Genomic DNA, 22,994 nt, shown 5'->3' on the forward strand with positions numbered 1-22,994 from the left:
ATACTTGGGCTACATCTGGGTGATATTTGGGCTACATTTTGGCTCTTTTGTCTCTGGTGGCCATTTTGGGAGACTGCATGTCAGAATTTCTTTATGAAATAGTAGAGGATTTGAAAAGTCACTCAAAATGTGCCCTAATTTTTCTTTCTGCAGCACTAATAATACCTTCTATTGCATAATATACCCCCTCATTTTGTTCCTTTTTAAATTAAATGTTTTAAGAGTTACCACTTTATTCCCATCACGATGGCTCCAGGTGTGCTATACCTTTGTAATACGTAGGACTGTTAGCGCTCTAGTTGTTCTTTAGAACACTTTAGGAGGCTGCAGTAGAGCACAAAGGAATCAACTGACAGTCTCTGTCCTTGTTGGATGTACATGTTTTACTGAGAATGTCAGACTTCATTTTCACATGACAGAAAGATAATGTGAATTTACAGAAAATATGCTTTCAGTTTAGCTTATAGATCCCCTTCCAAACCACTGTGGGAAAATCATGAGATATTAGTTTTCTTTCAAACAATATTCATGATATCACAGCAAAAGGTTTTTTCACATGGTAAAATCACCTTAGAACCCACCACAATTCCTAAAACGAGTATGGTACAATCAACAAATGATTTATAATGTAACTAAAGTCCTAAAACCCTCTATTAACTACAATGCTTTTTAATGAGGTGCTATCATGTATATTGGTCCCAAGATGGCTGCCAACACTTCTTGGATGAAGTGCTGACAGCCAATCAGATCAGATGTGTGGTTAGGCTCCGCCCAGATATATATCTTTTTTTGAACCTAAATTACTCAAAATCCACTGGAGCACATATATTGAGACCTAGCAAAGGCACATCGGGCTAACAGTCCCTACAATTTTGCCAAGTTTCGTGCAAATCCATTCAGCCGTTCGAGCTAAAAGTGAGGCCAACCGCCCTATGGAAATTAACATGGGAAAAACGCGTTTTGGGACCCCCTTTTTTCTCGGCCCCCCCTTGATGAAACCCCCCCAAATTGTCAGGGGCTGCTCAGAAACAAAATGTTCCATTTTCCTGAACATTTCAGCCAATTCCGTCCACAAACGCCAAAGTTATTAGACATAGAATTTTCAAAAATCCCATAGAGAAAAAATCCTAACTATATATACCTACTGGCGACCGCCAGTAGGTAATATATATATATATATTAACTTTAATTACCTGCACTGCTTATGCACCATGCCATCTCCTTCCACTCGGTTAAGACTTGCTAATGTATGTTTGGCTTAACTAAGCTGACACTATAAATTGTGAAATATTAATAACTAACACATGTAGGGCTAGTACAGCAGGGCAGGCTGTTCTGTCCAGTTACATGTATGCTTAGTTTGCAGATTTTGCTATAGGTTTGTTACCCACACAATCTAGGAATATGTCTTATGTGGCCTCAAGGGCCACATTGCAATGTCTCAGCAATGCTATTGTACACCTACCAGAAGAAAAAGATAAAAATATCTTAAAATTCATAGATTGCTTTTGTTGGTTGTGCATGATATCAAAATATATGAGACGAAGATGCATTTCACTCTCCGTTGTATGTGAGTTTCCATTTTTTCAGTTTCGCTCTGTTATGCTGGAATAAAAGATTATTTTATGTTAATGGTCCTACTGCAGCCATACGATTGATCATCGGACAAAGTCAGCAGATTATGGGACAGAGCTGTGAAGGATTAACCTACCTCTGCTAAGTACAGCTAAATTCTTCAGATTTACTATCTCTACAGAATTGATCTGCTTTCAGGTTTTTAGTCTTCTGTACTCTGTGAGGTGTCTTGCCTTCAGCTTCCAAAGCAGAGTAAGAGATGCCTCTAAAACGGATTTGCATGAATTGCTTGGCAGTGCGTGACATTGGAAAGCTTTTCAAATGCCTTCTGCCATCTTCAAATATGCACAGTTTGTTACACTGGTTATTTTCCTGGAGCAAGAAATAAAAAACAAATACCTCACACAACAGAGACAGAGGGAGTGAGCACTGTTAGAATGTTTTAGAGGTTAGATTATGGATAAGGACTGATGAAACAGTAGAATCCCCTTTTAGGCAACTCTTTTGAGGTTACTCCCAATGATAACAGAAGATGAAGAGAAGAGAGGATAACCTCTCTACCTGATGCAATCAGAAAGCCAACTCTTTGTAGAGACTGGTAAAGATGTCCCTACCTCCTATGTGCCTTCACTGGCCTTCACTGGCCTAAATCATGTTGGAATCTAGCGCAGAGCAGCGTGCATGTGATTTAACTTGCATGCTATGATGTAGTGCCTGTGTATGGTACAATACATGGAGGCCTGTAGGTTCTATATTGGACGCCCATCTTCCATTGTGCTCGTCTTAAGCAGCACCGGCTGGTTGTGGTTTCCAGGGAAATGTTAAACACGTGTTCTCCATGCTTACCTTTACAAGGCAATATGCGCATGCTGTGTGACGTGTGCATGTATTGAGCCAACATGTTCCTCACTGCGATATCGGCTGCATTGTGACGTTTGAATCGGCAGGAAGATTAGAGCACGTCTCACATAAGGAGATGTCTGCATTGTGACATGTGGGGCAGTTGAAAGACTAAAGCGCATCATATCACTGAGCTGTTTATGAATTTATTGTTTGTTTGTGCAGTGGAAGGAAGCATCATAATGTTGGGTGGTCTTATTCATCTCTCTGATCCTTTCTAAAGCATTTATATTATGCTATCAAATAGGCCTGGGCGGCAAATTCCGTTCCGCTTTTTGAATTTGCGGAATTTGGGGAATTTCATGTTCTGCGTAGAACGCAAAATTTCCCAAAATTCTGCGTTTTGCGACTTTGCAAAATTTTTTGCTTGTTCGCGTTCTAAAAATGCGTGTTCATGAGATATTTCCCCCCGAACACACAAACAGCGATTGCGAACAGGAAAAAAGCATCGCGAACAAGCAATTCCGCGTATTCGCAGAATTTCTGCATGTTCGCTGAGATTTTTTACCGTTTCGCTGAGATTTGCATAACGCTATTACGCAAATTCCCCCCATCCCTACTAGCAAAGTAAAAAAAAAAGGGTCAATAATCTACAAATAAAAAATAAATATATATACATTTTCATAATTCGAGGGAAATATATATATATATATATATATATATATATATATATAGATTACCTACTGGCGGTCGCCAGTAGGTATATATAGTTAGGATTTTTTCTCTATGGGATTTTTGAAAATTCTATGTCTAATAACTTTGGCGTTTGTGGACGGAATTGGCTGAAATTTTCAGGAAAATGGAACATTTTATTTCTGAGCAGCCCCTGACAATTTGGGGGGGTTTCATCAAGGGGGGGCAGAGAAAAAAGGGGGGTCCCAAAACGCGTTTTTCCCATGTTAATTTCCATAGGGCGGTTGGCCTCACTTTTAGCTCGAACGACTGAATGGATTTGCACGAAACTTGGCAAAATTGTAGGGACTGTTAGCCCGATGTGCCTTTGCTAGGTCTCAATATATGTGCTCCAGTGGATTTTGAGTAATTTAGGTTCAAAAAAAGATATATATCTGGGCGGAGCCTAACCACACATCTGATCTGATTGGCTGTCAGCACTTCATCCAAGAAGTGTTGGCAGCCATCTTGGGACCAATATACATGATAGCACCTCATTAAAAAGCATTGTAGTTAATAGAGGGTTTTAGGACTTTAGTTACATTATAAATCATTTGTTGATGGTACCATACTCGTTTTAGGAATTGTGGTGGGTTCTAAGGTGATTTTACCATGTGAAAAAACCTTCTGCTGTGATATCATGAATATTGTTTGAAAGAAAACTAATATCTCATGATTTTCCCACAGTGGTTTGGAAGGGGATCTATAAGCTAAACTTAAAGCATATTTTCTGTAAATTCACATTATCTTTCTCAGTCATGTGAAAATGAAGTCTGACATTCTCAGTAAAACATAAACATCCAACAAGGACAGAGACTGTCAGTTGATTCCTTTGTGTTCTACTGCAGCCTCCTAGAGTGTTCTAAAGAACAACTAGAGCGCTAACAGTCCTACTTATTACAAAGGTATGGCACACCTGAAGCCATCTTGATTGGAATAAAGTGGTAACTCTTAAAACATTTAATTTAAAAAGAAACAACATGAGGGGGTATATTTTGCCATAGAAAGTATGATTAGTGCTGCAGAATGAAAAATTAGGGCACATTTTGAGTGACTTCTCAAATCCTTTTCTATTTCATTAAAACATTCTGACATGCAGTCTCCCAAAATGGCCACCAGAGACAAAAGAGCCCAAATGTAGCCCAAATATCACCCAGATGTAGCCCAAGTATAGCCCAATGGCAGAATGTCCCAGAGTGTTCTAAAGAACAACTAGAGCGCTAACAGTCCTACTTATTACAAAGGTATGGCACACCTGAAGCAATCTTGATTGGAATAAAGTGGTAACTCTTAAAACATTTAATTTAAAAAGAAACAACATGAGGGGGTATATTTTGCCATAGAAAGTATGATTAGTGCTGCAGAATGAAAAATGAGGGCACATTTTGAGTGACTTCTCAAATCCTTTTCTATTTCATTAAAACGTTCTGACATGCAGTCTCCCAAAATGGCCACCAGAGACAAAAGAGCCCAAATGTAGCCCAAATATCACCCAGATGTAGCCCAAGTATAGCCCAATGACAGAATGTCCCAGAGTGTTCTAAAGAACAACTAGAGCGCTAACAGTCCTACTTATTACAAAGGTATAGCACACCTGGAGCCATCGTGATGGGAATAAAGTGGTAACTCTTAAAACATTTAATTTAAAAAGGAACAAAACGAGGGGGTATATTATGCAATAGAAGGTATTATTAGTGCTGCAGAAAGAAAAATTAGGGCACATTTTGAGTGACTTTTCAAATCCTCTTCTATTTCATTAAAAAATTCTGACATGCAGTCTCCCAAAATGGCCACCAGAGACAAAAGAGCCCAAATGTAGCCCAAATATCACCCAGATGTAGCCCAAGTATAGCCCAATGACAGAATGTCCCAGAGTGTTCTAAAGAACAACTAGAGCGCTAACAGTCCTACTTATTACAAAGGTATGGCACACCTGAAGCCATCTTGATTGGAATAAAGTGGTAACTCTTAAAACATTTAATTTAAAAAGGAACAAAACGAGGGGGTATATTATGCAATAGAAGGTATTATTAGTGCTGCAGAAAGAAAAATTAGGGCACATTTTGAGTGACTTTTCAAATCCTCTTCTATTTCATTAAAAAATTCTGACATGCAGTCTCCCAAAATGGCCACCAGAGACAAAAGAGCCCAAATGTAGCCCAAATATCACCCAGATGTAGCCCAAGTATAGCCCAATGACAGAATGTCCCAGAGTGTTCTAAAGAACAACTAGAGCGCTAACAGTCCTACTTATTACAAAGGTATAGCACACCTGGAGCCATCGTGATGGGAATAAAGTGGTAACTCTTAAAACATTTAATTTAAAAAGGAACAAAACGAGGGGGTATATTATTCAATAGAAGGTATTATTAGTGCTGCAGAAAGAAAAATTAGGGCACATTTTGAGTGACTTTTCAAATCCTCTTCTATTTCATTAAAAAATTCTGACATACAGTCTCCCAAGATGGCCACCAGAGACAAAAGAGCCTAAATGTAGCCCAAATATCACCCAGATGTACCCCAAGTATAGCCCAATGACAGAATGTCCCAGAGTGTTCTAAAGAACAACTAGAGCGCTAACAGTCTTACTTATGACAAAAGTATGGCACACCAGAAGCCATCTTGATTGGAATGAAGTGGTAAGTCTGAAAACACTCAATTTAAAAAGGAACAACATGAGGGGGTTAATTTTGCCATAGAAAGTATGATTAGTGCTTCAGAAAGAAAAATTAGGGATCATTTTGAGTGACTTCTCAAATCCTCTTCTATTTCATTAAAAAAATTCCGACATGCAGACTGAAACATGCACTTTGAATACCAGCAGCATACGTCCCTGGTGAGCAGTAGCTTTACTACAGTGATCTAATGTGCAACTAGAGTGCTAACATTCAGAATTTATGGCAAATGTGTGACACATCGGAATGCCTTCTTGATGGAACCATAGTAAACAAGCATTGAAAATGCAATAGATCTCGCCCTTGTTTAAGTTAAAGCCATTCTGTTTGTAATGAGGTGGCTTTTTAGCTTTGCTTTTATTAGTGTTTTTTCAACTTTCATGTAAATAACATGCATCTGTATGCATATAAGTATATGTATGCATGCATTTATGTTTGTATTTATATAGATATACAGATGATATATGTTTATATATGTATGTATATATATATATATTCACTGAAAAAACCATAGGCTATAGACCATATATAGTTAGGAATTAGCATTTACAAAACCTTGAAAATTCACTGAAAAAACCATAGGTTATAGACCATATATAGTTAGGAATTAGCATTTACAAAACCTTGAAAATTCACTGAAAAAATCATAGGTTATAGACCATATATAGTTAGGAATTCGCATTTACAAAACCTTATTTTACTCACACAAAACCATTGAAATTCCATATATAGTTAGTTGCACTAACTATATATCGCGCACCCGCAATCCACTGCTGATGATGTCACATATTACATCATTCATGACATGGTCAGTGACATCACTGATGACATCACTGATGACATCTCAAATGACATCACTGATGACATCTCAAATGACATCACTGATGACATCACTGATGACATCTCATTTGACATTACTGATCACATCACTGATGATATCATTCATGTGATAATACGATGAACCTCTTCAGACTCTAATATAACCTTAGATACAATCAGTGTAAACAGACACTCACAGACTGTCACTCATCCATGGAGTTACTCACACACCTAGTCAGTCATGCAAAGAATCAATCACACCTCCATTTCCTCAACTATACAGTTATACAAACTTTACTTATTCAAACATATACTAACACATATTTACTCTCTTATACAATCCCTGATACAAGTTCACAATGATCCATACAGCCACTCACACATTCACTGGCTCTTATGCACAGTTATTTATATATGTCAACTCTCACATGTACTGTGTTTTACATATGTACTTACTTTGACATGTAGCACTGAGATATCCATTCACTCACCAATACACTCATGCACACAGTCAACCGCCCATACAGCTGTTTCCACATGCACTTTTGAAACCATACATCTAGTGAATCAACTGCTCACACATCTATGCACAGAGTCATACACCTCCCAGCCACCCACACACACACTCAGTCTCCCATACAAATACTTGGGCAACCAATCAATAACCCATATAGTTACTCATATAGCTACTTATTAACACATGCAACAGTTTACAGAACAACAGACATAATGATGCACAAATTAAGACAGTTTAGTCACTAACCCATGCACTCAGTGAGACACATTTAATCACTCACTCATACAGTCAGTCATGCACCTACTAAATCCTTCATCCAGACACTTATACATCCACTCATTCTTCAATATGTAAGACATATTTTAACTTTACAGAAACATACAGTCACTGGATGTTGTCATCAGTGATGTCATCAGTGATGTCATTTGAGATGTCATCAGTGATGTCATCAGTGATGTCACTGACCATGTCATGAATGATGTAATATGTGACATCATCAGCAGTGGATTGCGGGTGCGCGATATATAGTTAGTGCAACTAACTATATATGGAATTTCAATGGTTTTGTGTGAGTAAAATAAGGTTTTGTAAATGCGAATTCCTAACTATATATGGTCTATAACCTATGATTTTGTCAGTGAATATATATATATATATATATATATATATATATATATATCTATATATATATATATATATATATATATATATATATAGATATTTTCACTGAAAAAAACATAGGTTTCAGGCCTTATATAGTTAGGAATTAGCATTTAAAAATTAGGGGTGTTATAGTTAGCTGGACATTTCACTCATACAAAACCCTTGAAATTGCTCCTATATAGTTAGTTGTGCTAACTATATTTCGCGCACCCGCAATCCACTGATGATGATCTCACATATTAGATCATTCATGACATGGTCAGTAACATTCTGTTTTTCCATATAGAAATTGTAGCAATATGTATTGCTATCACAACCTAGGTAACCCATTTCCAGTGACTTTCTATGGTATAGACATGGTGCCAGATAACCAAATCCAAATACTCTTTTCACTTCTGTGAATTGGGGTGGTTGAGTGTAAGTTTAATTTACAGGTGACAATGGATATGCAGTCCATAGACTAGTGATAGATTGAGTGGGGTAACAAGCTGTCCCTTTTCCAAAGAACCTCTTTGTGTCGCCAAGAATACATTACGCAGGGCTATTCTTTTATTTCTTCTCGAGGAAATAACCTTACCCTTGCTCCGCAAAGGAACACTTTGATCATTTTCCAAAACCCATGAAACGTACACAATATTATTATCAGCAAAACCATTGCAACAAGTACCATTGGCTGTTATTCCTCAGCAACCTTCCTACCAAATGAATGCGTAATGGATTGCAAAGGGACAAGAATATAAAGCAAATACACAAGTTTCCAGTGTCCATCAGAGCCTCACTGGTACAGGCTCCTATAATCCATCAATAAGTTGGTAGTCTTATGCACCGGCGGTGGAGCTTGCTCTGTCCCAAGCTCCTTTAGTCTATCCCACGTCGATAAAGATGCAATGCCTGCAAGGTATTATTCTGCTCACCCTAGCTAATGTTCAGAAGATAAGGCAAAGTGAGCACAAAATTCTACACTAATTTTAGTTAATTCCGTTGGTACTATGACTCAGTACTAACTATCTTGCACAGTCCTCCCTAATTTTCTTATCTTTGGACTCAGTATCCCTCAGCTGAGGGCGTGAATTGTACCCAGTATCCCCAGGTACTGTGTAATCAATAGTAGCACAAGAAGTGTACAAAGTTCCCCGGGAGAAGAGAAAACTAAGTGTGTGTACTAGGGAGAGCGAGAAGGGGGGAATCCCCTTGTTGGAACTAAAACCCTCACACACCCAGTAAACTAGGTGTCATGCTTTATCATATGGGTTCTGCTCCTCGTCAGACTGACGCTGCAATGTCTGACGGGCTCCCGAAACCGGGGCTCTTTATTGGAGATCTTTTGTTCCAGCCACATGGTGCATGCGTGTGAGTTGGCAGGGGAAGTGTAGTCGTGGAGTGAAAGTGATTTAAAAAAGGTGGGTCAGTCCACAAAGAACATGGGATACTGTCAGCAGAGTGGCTATGTTGTGAGTAGTGTTCATAAAGTCTCGTATGTGTTTTGGAGCACCTAATATTACTCTTGTGCTCCATGATCCTCAATTTGATTTGTCTCATTATCATCCCTATGTAGTGTTTACCACATGGACATACCTACAAATTAAGGTTGTATCTTACACTGTGTGTTTATAATTTTTCTTTGTGTAGTACTGAACAACAAGGTCCTGAAGAATTGCCATTATGGTAAGAAACATGTTGACCTGACCTGAGGGCTGTAGGTATTCTGCTTCGACTCCTCCAAGCATTTATCTCCCCTCTCACCCTTTTAACCAAGGGAGTCAACCACACTAATAAAGTTCTTTGTGGACTGACCCACCTTTTTTAATTCACTTTCACTTCACAGTTCAAGCCCTTGGAGAATATTCTGTAGATGAAAGTCCTTACAAAGTTCCTTCTCCTTTCCCTTGACAATGAAGAAACCACTGCAGGCTAACCATGTAAACAGCACACTGGCAGAGGGGCAGTCCAAACTCCTGCAGCTTCCTTGGTTCTTCACCTTGGCAGAAAGGTTTCTTGTTCCAGAAGTGATATCATTTCTTGGGGTCAGGGTTCCAATATTTATACCCCAAAATCCTTTGTTCTCTGAAGGCAGAGAGGCCTCTGCCTAATTCAAACCAGTTCCTGAGCACTTTGTATACAAGACTCTCTTCTTCCTTTCACTGTGCAGGGCAGAGACATTAGCCGCCCCACAGGAGGTGGAGCCAGCACAAGGGAGGAAGATACAGCTCTGGAGCACTCTGTTGACCTGATTCCTCCTCTCCTTTCACAGTGCAGGGCAGAGACATCAGACAAGCAACGGGGGTGGAGCCAGCACTGTAGAGGGATGGCCCAGCCCTATTCAGGTCCCAGGTCCAACTCCTCCCTCCCATCTAGATGCAGATCTATCTATTCACCACTGAGCCTGTCTCACACAAACCCAGACAAGGAATACAAACCCAGCAGAGGCAGGCTCAAATGGTTAGGCAAGCAAATATCTACTTTCTAAAAGTGGTATTTGCAAACACAGAATATTAAAATAAACTTTACTAAAAGGTGTATTTTATTATTCTGAGTTCAGGCATACTAAACTTGCATTTCTACTGTGTTCCCTGAGTCAGTTAGGATTATAAGGATGTAATAATCTAGGAACATGGCAGCCGCAAGCTGAACGGCCGCGGCTCGGCTCCCCGGCTCCCTGGATGCAGAAATGCGAAGACTAAACGAATGCTAGCCTGTGGATAGCCATTAAACCACGGATAGTAGATTGCGGAGATTTCCCTCTATGATTATGATGAACTTAGATATGAGCTTGGTTAACTTACTTTGCGCCGAGAGCACTGGGAGGTCTGCGGAGATTGATGTGGGCAGTCACGGAGGTGGCGGCATTGGAGGAAGCGGCTGGTGTACGCGGTGGGCGGAGGCGGCTCTGGCACGAAGGAGACACGACTGTGCTCCTGTTCCTGTTTCGGGTCGTGAGTGGGGGAGTCAACAATGGCAGAGAAAGAGGTGGCGTGAGTCCTGTGGGGAAGGAAGGAGACAGAGCTGAGTGCTCAAAGGAAGATGTCGAGGTGAATGCTGCAGGAAAGATCGGCAGCAGACACACTAGGAAATATATTCTGAAAAGCACACCCGAAGCTCTTTATATGCAGAGAGTCTCATAGATTTAAAAAGTGAAGAAAGTGACCCCTGGGGTTAAGCCAGATGGATGGATGGTGCCAACGCTAAATTTGCTGATATAGCTGGACAGGAGGTCGTAAAATCAGCAGACGGGACACTAAAAGAAAAAGTTCCAGCTCAGGCACAGAATATTAAATTTAATTGCTATGCTCTCCGAGCATGATTGGTCTTAGAACCCTTACAGGATAAATCAGTGTACCCACCTCGTGTATTACCCCCCATCTCTGAGGTTAGAGTCAGCAACAGAAAGGGCAAATCTAAAGCCTGTAAATCAAACGGGGAGTTGAGGTTAGTGCAAAAAAGAGTGAGGCTGGTGTCAATAGAAGGAAGGGGAAAGCCAAGAAGTGTACACCACCCCAGATGAAAGTAACACCCTCACTTAAAAACCTATTATAAGGTCATGGCCACCAGCAGTGCCTCATCATATTTAATAGCGCCTACAACCCTAACACCCTTAACGAAGCCCATACAACTAAAAGCTGAGAGGGGGAAATCTACCATTTTTGACACTAGTTGCCCTGGCAATAAAATGAAATCAGTGAGCGGAGCAGTAATAAAAGCATCAAGTGAAATGGAAGCAGTGGATGTTCCCTCGATGATACATTCAGACGTAAATGTGTCAAATAAATATTCAGCTCTGACAATTAGTGACATTGAATCTCACCCTATAGCTCAACTATCCACAGAAGAGCAGGAAAAACAAGGAACACCAAAGGAAGCACCAGTGGAAGTAGTGGAAGTAGAAAGCGACGATAACATCTCTGCTGAGCCCCCATCAACAACAACTCTGGTGAGCTCTTGCAAATCAGATGTCAGTAAATTAGACGTGACGTCATCTACATTAGCAGACATCCTCCTGGCTATGAAGTAGGAAATAACCAGCAGATTCACCGTCTCAGAATCCAATCAAGCAGAGATGGCAAGCAGATTCCTAACTTCAAAGCAAATCAGACTGCAATTCAGGCTTCCTGTGAAGCGCTAGCAAAGAGACTAGACGATGTCACTTTAAGAAAAGAAGCTATGGAAAAGGAAATCCCGAAGATACAGGATTCTAGTCGAACTACAGAAGTCGAAGTAGCAAGACGGATATGTAATTTCGCTGTTGATGGGAACCGTCCTAAAAGGAGTCAACGATGTCGATTTAGCCCGAGAAATTCAAAGGGTACATCGAGACCCCTTTAGAAGAAATCCAGCTAGGCAGAAACCAAGGAAGATTTTGCTCAATTTGCTGACCTACTCAGTAAAAGAACAGATCTTGTCTTTGGCCATGAAGGAAAAGTCAATCAATTTCAATAGTTCTAATCCTTTCACCTTTAAAATCAGATCTGATATCTCCCATGTAACAGCAACTAGACAGTGGAAGTTAGGGAGAAGAATGGAAGAGTTGAATGGATTGGGGGCAAAGTCTCAGCTAAAATTCCCTGCACACCTCCGGGTGATGTGGAACAACCATATGCATTTGATTAAATTCGGAGAGGAGGCCGACGACTTGATCACAAAAATCAGGGAGGAATAGGGAGTGAAGAGGTAGTAGATCGGTACTCCTAATCTAAGCGGTTGAAATTGAGAGGATAAGAACTTTGCATCCGTAGATTATATAGTACTTTAGTCTGTATATCCACAGGTACATAATTTTATTTAAAAACCTGCGTTCCAGGAGGGGGGTAGACCAAATAGGGTTAGCCTATTGGAAGGGAGGGTTTCTCATGGGGTAAGGGGGTGTAGGTACTGGGATCTTGGGGAGGGGGTGGGGGGAGGTCACCCGGGTGGGGAGCATAGGGAAAAAAAAAGAAAAAATAACTTCATCTCATCATAGTCTGGAATATAAGCTGTGCAGGCAACTGAAGAGATGTCATGGGACCAAGGATTAAGGGGCAGACAAACCACCTTTATTTCCTGGAATGTTAATGGTATGAGGTGCCTGCGTAGACAGAGACTAATCCTTAAATATTTGGAATTGTCGAGTGCTCAAATCTGTCTATTGCAGGAAGCCCCTTTTCTCTCTAACAGAAAGTCAGTTAATTTTCTCCAAAGCACATTGGATAAAATACTTTACTGTGTCCCATCAGACCTTACATAGTAGAGGTGTAGCAATACTGGTGAAACAAGGTATTTCATGTTCTATTAAGGGGATTCAAACAGATATATCAGGGAGATGGTTAGTTGTCAAAATGACATTAAATACTGCAAACATAACTTGTGCTTCAAATTATGGCCCTAATATCGACGACGCCTCATATTTGCTCAAACTGCAATCAATATTGATGTTGGAGTCTGCACCGTACATCCTCGGGGGAGATATCAATGTTTTATTGAATCCCGTAAATGATAGGTCTAACCTGAGCCATTATATAGGGGCCCCTAAGATTCGTCGAATGTTATCAAAGCTGATTCACGATTTGGATTTAGTGGATGTCTGGAGAGCTAAAGAAGGTTTCCGACAGGGATTCACTTTTTACCGCAAGGAATTCGGGCATTCTTCCAGGATCGACTATGTCTTCACAGATAGACAATCTCTTATTAATATCAAGGAGATACTTGTCAAGCCTAGTCATCTCTCAGATCACGCTCCCCTGCAGTTCGTCCTCTTGAGCAGAAGTTTGCAGGTACAGTCCAGATGGACGTTGAAAAGAACTATGCTTTTTAACACAGAAGTAATCGAATCCATTAAGTCGTTCTCTCTAGAATTCTTCCCACAAAATATTGGGTCTTCAACCTGGGATTTTATCTGGGACGCCTATAAGGCATCATCTGTTCTAAGGACAGGGCAGAGGCTAAGATATTGAAGGACATTGAGGGAAAAATTAGTCCGTTAGAATTGGACAGAATCAGCCTGAATAGTGAAGACTCAGAATCACTTTTGCAAAATCTGCAGGAACTGGAAGAAGTAAGACAGCAGTATAGGGGAAAACTAGAAGCAAGATGTAAAGCCCAATGGGGTTCCAGGAATATGGAAAATTTGGAGTTTGGGGAGAAGGTCGGACCATTACAAGCGTGGAAACCCAGAGTAGATCGAGCTAAGAACGATATCAAAGAACTAATCGTAAATAGCAATGGAGACATATCAAGCAAAGATGAGGATATGCAAACTTGCCTCTTCTCACTCTTTACAGATTTATATAAAGAAAATACTGCCCCATCCCTTGAAAATATACATATATTGCTGAGCAATAAAACATTACCAACATTGACTGAGGAGGGCAAGAACAGTCTAGATGCCCCCATCACCCTGGACGAGATAACTGAGCAGATTAAGAAATCGAAAAATAAGAAAGCTGCAGGTTCGGATTCACTTCCAAGTGAAGTGTATGAACACCTAGTAGAAGAATTGTCCCCTATGCTAAGAACAATCTTCAATTCAGTCTATTCCCCTGCAGGGAGAGTGCCCAACTCATGGAGAGAGGCAATAATTGTTTTGATCCTGAAGCCAGGCAAGGACCCCTTACGGGCAGAGTCCTATTGGCCAATCTCCTTGCTGAATGCCGACTATAAGATCTTTATGGGTGTTCTAGCTGGGAGATTGGCCAAACTGGCTCCCAGGCTGATCCACACAGACCAGAAGGGGTTTGTGGCCGGAAAGGCATATTGAAGATCAGACTCACCTCCTGATTGGGAATATAGATCTAGCCATACAAAGATTGGATCCCTTGGCTGTAGTCACATTGGACGCGGCTAAGGCGTTCAATAGAGTCTGTTGGGTCTACCACTGGGCAGTTTTGGGGAAAATGGGGTTTGGCCCCGTATTCATTCAGACTTTACAAAATTGCTACAGATGTGCCTCTGCGCGGATCCTCCTCAATGGCCTATTAAGATCCAGTTTCAGCATACAGCGTGGAACTAGACAGGGGTGCCCTATCTCCCCGCTATTATTTAACCTATATATCGAGCCCTTAGCTCAAGCCATAAGGCCAAAAGAATCAATAGCTCCATTCCAGTCCGGGACCTATAGTTCTAAATTGGCCTTATACGCAGACGACCTGATCCTATATACAAGCGATCCGGTTGTGGCGATACCTTAGATTGAGGAGTTGCTCGTAGAATTCGGGTCTATGTCAGGTTATGAGGTCAACGGATCAAAAACGGAGGTCATGTAATGGAACTTGGATCAATGGAGGGGCATAGTGAGCTCTGAGTTCGGATACTTAGGAATATATATTGTGAAGGATCTGGACAAAATCCCCCAGCTAAATCTAAATAGGGTGATCAGAGAAATTGACCGTCTATTTAGTAAATGGAGGAATCTTCCATTAACCATCTATGGTAAAATTAACCTTGTGAAAATGGCCATTCTCCCCAAGCTTACCTATCTATTTTCTACCATACCTCTGCTCTTCCCAAAAAAGAACATCAGTAAGGTGCAGAGCAAGATAGGAAGCTTTGTATGGGGGGGACAAAGGTGTTCGTTTGACCTGGAAAAAGCTTAGATGAAGACTGCTTAAAGGAGAGTTGGCTCATCCCGACATCAACCTGTATGTAGTAGAATTTCAGTTTAAGAGCATTCGGATGCTACTTATTAAGCCAGATGGGTCAACCTGGGGCAGTGTGTTGGGTGAGATGGTGAGAGCAGAAGGAGGTGGTGGAGGAGAGGCCTTCTTGTACAAATTTGGATCCCCGAGATTTTTCAAGCGGGTACGCCTGAAGGTTCTAAGGGCATCCCTGGAGGTGTGGTATAGGGTAAGGATTAGCTGGGGATCGGCTACTATTCAGATCTTGCCCCTGTTTGGGACTTGCCCGGAACCCCGGAATGTGTAAGAGATACCCTAGCGGCGCCAATAAAGAGGGCTGGAATCACCACGTGGTCAGAATTGACTGACGATGAAGGGGTACACCCATGGGAATATTTGAGGGCAATGGTAGGGACTGGGTTATCAAGATTTAAATATCTCCAGTTAGTTTCCTGGTTTACCGCAGAGCAGGGTAAGATAAAAGGAAACAGAAAAATTGAGAGGCTGTGTCAATCCACCCTATCAGTTAAGAAGGAAATATCAATTTGGTATTTCCATCTATTAGAAACTGAAGATCTTGGGATCCCAGCCTCAGACGCGGCATGGAGTCAATTCCCCATGGCAATGCAGGCAGAGACCCTTTTTGAACCATCTTTGAAGATATTATATAGGTTTATAAAAACCGCCTGCTTGAAAAAGAACCACTGTTTCGTCATCAATAGACTCTACTATACGCCTTATAAAATAGCAAACCCAAATGTCCAAGATGTCATACTCCATTCGCAAATGACATTCATATCTTTTGTGAATGTACAGTGATGAGACTCTTTTGGGAAGGGATTGGGGACACCCTGTCGGGAATCTTTAAGACCAGAGTGGAGGTAAATCTCCCCCTGATCCTATTTGGGGATGACAGCCTTTTCTCTCAGACCGCTTCATGGCAAGATAAAGGTCTGCTGTTATATATTATCCTACTGGCAAGGAGAGAGATCTGCAGGAGATGGAAAGACCCTCTTCCCCCGAAAAGAGAGGACTGACTCAAAGCAGCTTTCGCCATGGCCCAGCTGGAGTATGAGGTTGTAGAGGATAAGCTATCTAACATCTGGCATCCTCTAATGAGTTGGGGACGAAATCTAAGACTCATCTAGTTAGTCCAATGATTACAGCATGTCTTTGTACTAAAAGAGGAAGGTCAGGCGACCCAAGTGAATCTGAGAAGCCTTGTGGTGCCCAGATAGAGTATAAGGCTGTACAAGATCCACAACGACTTGACAAGGTGAGATGAGGACTAAAAAAAAAAGGATGTAAATTAACTACCCATTCTGGCCTATGAGAACAGGTAGCCTTCAATAGTGAAAAACAAAAATGGCTGTAATTCACTATTAGAACATGCTACACACATCAGGGCATGTCCTACCTTATACTTACAATGCACCCTGCCCTTGGGCCTTCCATAGGGGTGTCTAACAGGAAGCAAAGGGAAGGTTTAAGGACTGGCAAGTGTGTGCACTTGGCCAAGTCGACATAGCAGTACGAGACTGCACACATGCCTTGTAATGGCAGGCCTGAGACACACTTTACAAACTGCTTCTGTGGGTGGTACAACCAGTGCTGCAAAAAAACGATGGATTTAGGCCCAGATCCTTGTACTGGGGTGAATGTATGACATTGTTCTACATTCTGTCCATCAACTGTGTTTTTTGCAATTTTCACCCCGAGTGTGCTGGGTATACTCAGACGTGAGTCCCAGGCTCTCCACACCACTGGAGTCAAGCTATCCAGGCTGAATGAAGGCTGATAGCCAGAAACCGGTCCTTGGATGCTTGATTCCGGTCTGGGAAAGACATGGCTTGGTAGTTCGGACTGGACTGTTCCCATGGGGCACAGGGTCAGAGCTGATTTGCATATAGCCAGTGTCTAACCCAGGGTGGTGTGGAGTGCAAAAAAACGATGGATTTAGGCCCAGATCCTTGTACTGGGGTGAATGTATGACATTGTTCTACATTCTGTCCATCAACTGTGTTTTTTGCAATTTTCACCCCGAGTGTGCTGGGTATACTCAGACGTGAGTCCCAGGCTCTCCACACCACTGGAGTCAAGCTATCCAGGCTGAATGAAGGCTGATAGTCAGAAACCGGTCCTTGGATGCTTGATTCCGGTCTGGGAAAGACATGGCTTGGTAGTTCGGACTGGACTGTTCCCATGGGGCACAGGGTCAGAGCTGATTTGCATATAGCCAGTGTCTAACCCAGGGTGGCGTGGAGTGCAAAAAAACGATGGATTTAGGTCCAGATCCTTGTACTGGGGTGAATGTATGACATTGTTCTACATTCTGTCCATCAACTGTGTTTTTGCAAGCCCACCAGCAGCATTTGACTTACAAGTCCTGGGCACACATTGTGCACTGTATTAGGGGCTGATAGATAAATTAAATAACCCAATCATGGAATCCAATTAGTATCTCAATTTAACATGGGGAGCACTTGCACTGTGGCACTGATTAGCAGTGGCACAGTGCCCAAAGTATAAATCCAGCAAAAACATATCAAAACAGAGAGGCAATCCGTCAAAATGGAAGGGAGTCTCACGACAATGATGTCAGGTCTAACACATATCAGAAGCAATAAAGAGCTCATTGACATATTGCATCAAAACTTTACCTGGAGGAAGCGTTAGTGAATCCAACTAGCTTTTTAACTCCTGACTTTAAATACTAGGACTCTCTGTATAGGCCTGAGGAGCGCAACAGAATCTAAAGCTACTGCCAACCAGAGTAAATCCAATACCTACTGTCTGGGTGGATAGGAATAATAAAAAATGCATTTTTCAGATCAATAACAGAAAAAAACTTAGCAGTAGATGGAGTCATCGTTAAGAGCGTAGTGATATCTGGGACCACTGGAAACTGCAGAACTACAATCTTATTAACCTCTCGCAAATCAATCACAAAGCGATAAACATTATCAATTACATCAGGGGAACCCGAAGGTGTCCTCTAAAGGACTGGAAGAATAGGACTATTACAAATGTTGGAAGGCGTTTCCTCAACTACTCCCTTTTGTATCTTGAATGATCTGAAGAAGAGCCTGTTTACCTGCCTGCGGTAGCTTATACTGAGGATGCGGGGTAGAACAGCATTATCTTTAACTTCTATAGAAACCAGTGGTATATCTAGCAAACCCACATCTGTATCACCTGTGGCCCACAGTGTGGGTGGTCCCTGAGCAAATTCAGCTGACAGGGGCGCATCCTGAGACAAACACTGCCCAGTACTCATATCTGGACCCATAGTAATAGAAACACCTGCAGGGGAGCCATAGCTAGTAGCAGGTACCTTCTTCAACATGTCCACACTAATCAAATTTTTACTGCAGTTAGATGTTAACAAGAATGGAGATTCCACCGTGAAAGGACCAACAGTCACTGCAAGGGGTCAGGAAATGGGGCTTACAACCGGTACACCTGAAAAACCTACCGAAACAATATTGTCGCCAGACAGAGCCTCCCCGGGACCATATGTCAAGAAACAGAACTCTTTGTAGCACCTGTATCCACCAAAAAATCCTTAGTTGAGCCTTTCAAATCCGCTGTGACATAAAGACCTCACTGATCTACAGGTATCTGAACCGGTCCCTCACTCTGTCCCTGGCTGTCCTAACTATAAGACAGACCTGTCACATCATCCATGTCATAATCATCATGATAATACTGTCCATCTCTTGGGTTATCAAAATAATAATTATTAGAACAGCCCACAGAAGTCGCGGAATTCTGATTTCCCGTAAATGCTTGCTGCAACAATACCTTTGTTTTTAGATCCTTATGTTTCTTATAAGTTTTATCCTTTTCCTCCTGGTCTCAGTGAACAAGTACTCTCAGATGCCTTCAAACAAGTCATTATTTCAGGAATAAGATTAGTAATACACCTATCAACAAACAAATGGAACTCCTCCCTCAGTGGACATATCCTGCCCTCTATGATCCAAAAATGTGTCTTCGAACCTAGTAAAGAAATCAGAAACATACTCATCCTTCTTCTGCCAACAAGCCCCCAACCTAGACCAGCTTACCTTCCTAGGTTAAATAAGTGTGTGCATGTACGTAATGATACAACCAGGCAAATCAAGTATCTCAGCGCAGGATTTATCACCTGGCTTCCTTTCTTGATCCCATCCTTTAAATACATCGCATGTACCACCCAATTCTGCGACATGGTCTCCAAATATCGACTGGAACAAGAAGACCAAAAAACATTTCAATATCAGCCAGAGTGATTATGGTAGAAGAGGCAGCCTCTGTTAATTCTTTATAATAAGCTGTAGTATGTTTTCTAGGGTCCAGCAAAGTATCCTTACGGGCTAAAACCTCACTTCTTTTCCACAAAGTATAAACCCATGCTCCTGAAAACGGGCAGCAACGGCTGGTCTAGTGACGTTACCAAGCTGGTCCGTTAACTTAGCTATTTCTGGATAATATATTGGATGAACCTCATGCATAGGGAACTGAGTAATTTTAGTGGGACTCTTCTCATACAATCGAACTCTAGGGGCAATATTTGCAAGCACCTGTCCTGGGGCTAAATAAGCTACTTAACCATGGTCCTTAATATAAAATAACACTTGTGGGGCCTCAATTTTAATGTGTGTGCACGTCAAAGGTCAATCAATGTAGCTGACATATGCTGAAGAACATGCTGCTGTAGAAAAGGCTAAAACTCACGCACAGCTTGCCAAATGTCCTTGGTGCCATGAACTGGATAACTAGCCCACTTCATAACATTTCTTGCTAATACATCCTTCTCATCGTAAGCTACTCCAGAGCACACCAATGGACCCGCTCGCTCCGTAAACTTCACCCAATCCCTGTCCTCAAACCCTCGTACTGATGTATCAGCATCTAAGAATATCGGAGGATGAATAACCATAAGAGGAGAAGCAACAGAAGTAGTGGGTAAAACTGTTGTTTATTGTTGAACTGGAGGAGAAGGAACAGAGGACATAGGAGTTGAAACAGTAGATTTAAAAGAGGTCACAGTCATCAAAGATGATGAGGGCAAAGAAGGAGCAGCGGCGCAGTAGCTGTAGTTACGGGAACAGCCGGAGCAGATGAACAGGCTGCTGTGTCTGTAAAGGAACAGTGGGATATATCCTCTGCGAAGCATAAGGAGGCGGGCGTTGAGTGTCTAACAGCCCCCTACAAAGCATCATTGTCCTCTTTGGCCAAATAAGGCTTGTCAATATGCAGCCGAAATCTCTTATCTCCACATTCAATTCCTGTCTACTGTTTTTTTCTATCATATAGTACAGATTTCTATGTCAATGTTTGCATTTTCCCTTCCGTGCGTCCCTCTCCATCTTTAACCACCTCTATCTGGCCTCCTTCTGGAAAGTCCAAAGGGAGTCAAACCTCGACTGTCTACTTTGTCTCTTGAATAACTGTTCTTGTAAAATACAATCCTTTGTTCATCAAAAGTGCCCGTCAAAGGCCACTGCAACTCGGCATTGTCCCTCGTATATTTGTGCAATGATGTACTAAACATAGTAGGCCATGACCATGTTTCACATACATATTAAAATTAGGGCTGCCACAGGAGGCGCAGGCTGAGCTTCTTCTAATCGAGCATCTGCAGAACAACATCAAAAACACAAAATCCAAAGTTTGCTTAGGCCAGGTATTTCAAAACAGAAACTAATCGTTATGTTTTACCTGGCAAGGTATTTACAAATACTTTTTTTTATAAAAAAACAGTCTTTAGATCATACCAAACTCAAACCCAAATGGTACCATATCCCCAAAGAACCAAAACAAAGTCACCTGATATCAGTGGTACAAACAAACACGTTCTCCACTGCCGACTCTTCAGGCCAAATGGTCAGACCCAAGGATTTCACCATCCGGCGGGACAGAAGGAGCAGCTGCGAGTAACAGAAACTCTTCTTGTAGGTATCCCTGAGCCGCTAGTCCGACCCAATGATGTCCTGGGCCTCCCCCCTGTCACCGGAAAGGGGATGGATCAATCACCCGAAGGAGTCCCTGTTTGGGCGACAATTGAACAATTGAAGGAAGTAACACATTTAAGGTCACCCGGGTCAGTATTGACCACCTCTCAGCCTTCCGTACTAAATGAAGAGTCGGTCAGACAGTAGAGAATACAAACCAATAACTGTTTATTCATATACACTCAGTGACCAGCCCCATCTACCCAGGCACTAAGAGTGCTGCAGAGGGAACTGAAATCAACAAGCATAAAGATACATTATTTACGTTTCGTAACCGGGCGAGAACACGCCCACAGTGGCATTTTCCAAGCAGGTGCAGTTAAACAGCAAAATACAGAAAAAACAGTTTGAGGATTCTTATCTTACACAAAGTAATATAGTCCACGGTCCTTCCATCTGGAGCTCACCACCAGATAGTGAGAAAGCAATGTGCTAAGCATTTCTTGGAATTGAACTAGATCAGTTGTAACCAGCTTAAAATGGCACCAAAATAGAAAATGGTGCAGCGAATGCTAACTTACATAGAGTCCTAGCCACCCTGAGTCAACAAGCAGCGCAAAAAAATCAACTCCCCTTCTATTGCTACTTTATAGACTACATCGCCGCCTTGATAAAGTGATTCATAACACTTTATAGAGGAAATTGGATAAGCGGGGAATCCCTTGCATAAGAACACATGGGTACGAGTTAGACCTGGCCCAACGACAGTCTCTGCAAAAATTCCAACTTCAGACGGCCTAAAGCAGGGATGTGTTCTTGCTCCCCTGTTGTTCACCCTCTAAACCGCTGACCTGGGGAGATTCCTGGAGAAAAGCAGTCTCCTCCCGTCAAAACTGGGCCTTGCAAAAATGAACTTGCACATTCTGCAATACGCAGAGATATTGTCATAATGGACCAGGCCAAGTCTGGCCTCCAAAGAGCCTTGTGCATGCTCTAGAAATACAACAAAACTAATGCTCTTAAAATTAACCAGGATAACACCAAGGTCTTGATTTTTGGCCGTTGCAAGAAAAAGAAAAGTCTATTGTGTAACATTGGGCCCTCAAAGATTTAAAAAAACATCAAAATACAATTACCTTGGGGTCTGGCTTAGCGAGTCTTCCATACCATCAGTCCACTTGGCTGTTTAAAGCTACTCTTCTTCCTGCCTTAAGTTATGCCAAGGTCACCATTTATAAAAAAATCTTTTGCCTCCCGAATAATATTCACAGGGCAAGACTACAACCGGAGATGGCCCTTCAAAGACAATCGATTTTCCTTGAGACTGACACTCTGAAGTACTATATAAGGGCACTAAAAGTTGCAGATAATACGCTTAGAACCTCGTTTAAAAAAACTCTTGCCAACTCTGGGAATCCATGAAACTGCCAAATTGTGAAAGCCATAAGAACGCTACATATTGACGAAACATCACTATCTGAAGACTCTATTCCATACACAATCTGGAAAGGGTTATCAGCAAGCAGGTTAGACACATTTCCTACCAGATGGACATTCAGGTCTTAACCCCTTCCATGCTCATGACGGAACGGTTCCGTCATGAGCGTCGGTTGACCTGTGCTTATGACGGAACCGTTCCGTCATGGTTCCA

Source organism: Lissotriton vulgaris, chromosome 2_1 (genome assembly GCF_964263255.1).
Source record: "Lissotriton vulgaris chromosome 2_1, aLisVul1.2, whole genome shotgun sequence".
Lineage (NCBI taxonomy): Eukaryota > Metazoa > Chordata > Amphibia > Caudata > Salamandridae > Lissotriton > Lissotriton vulgaris.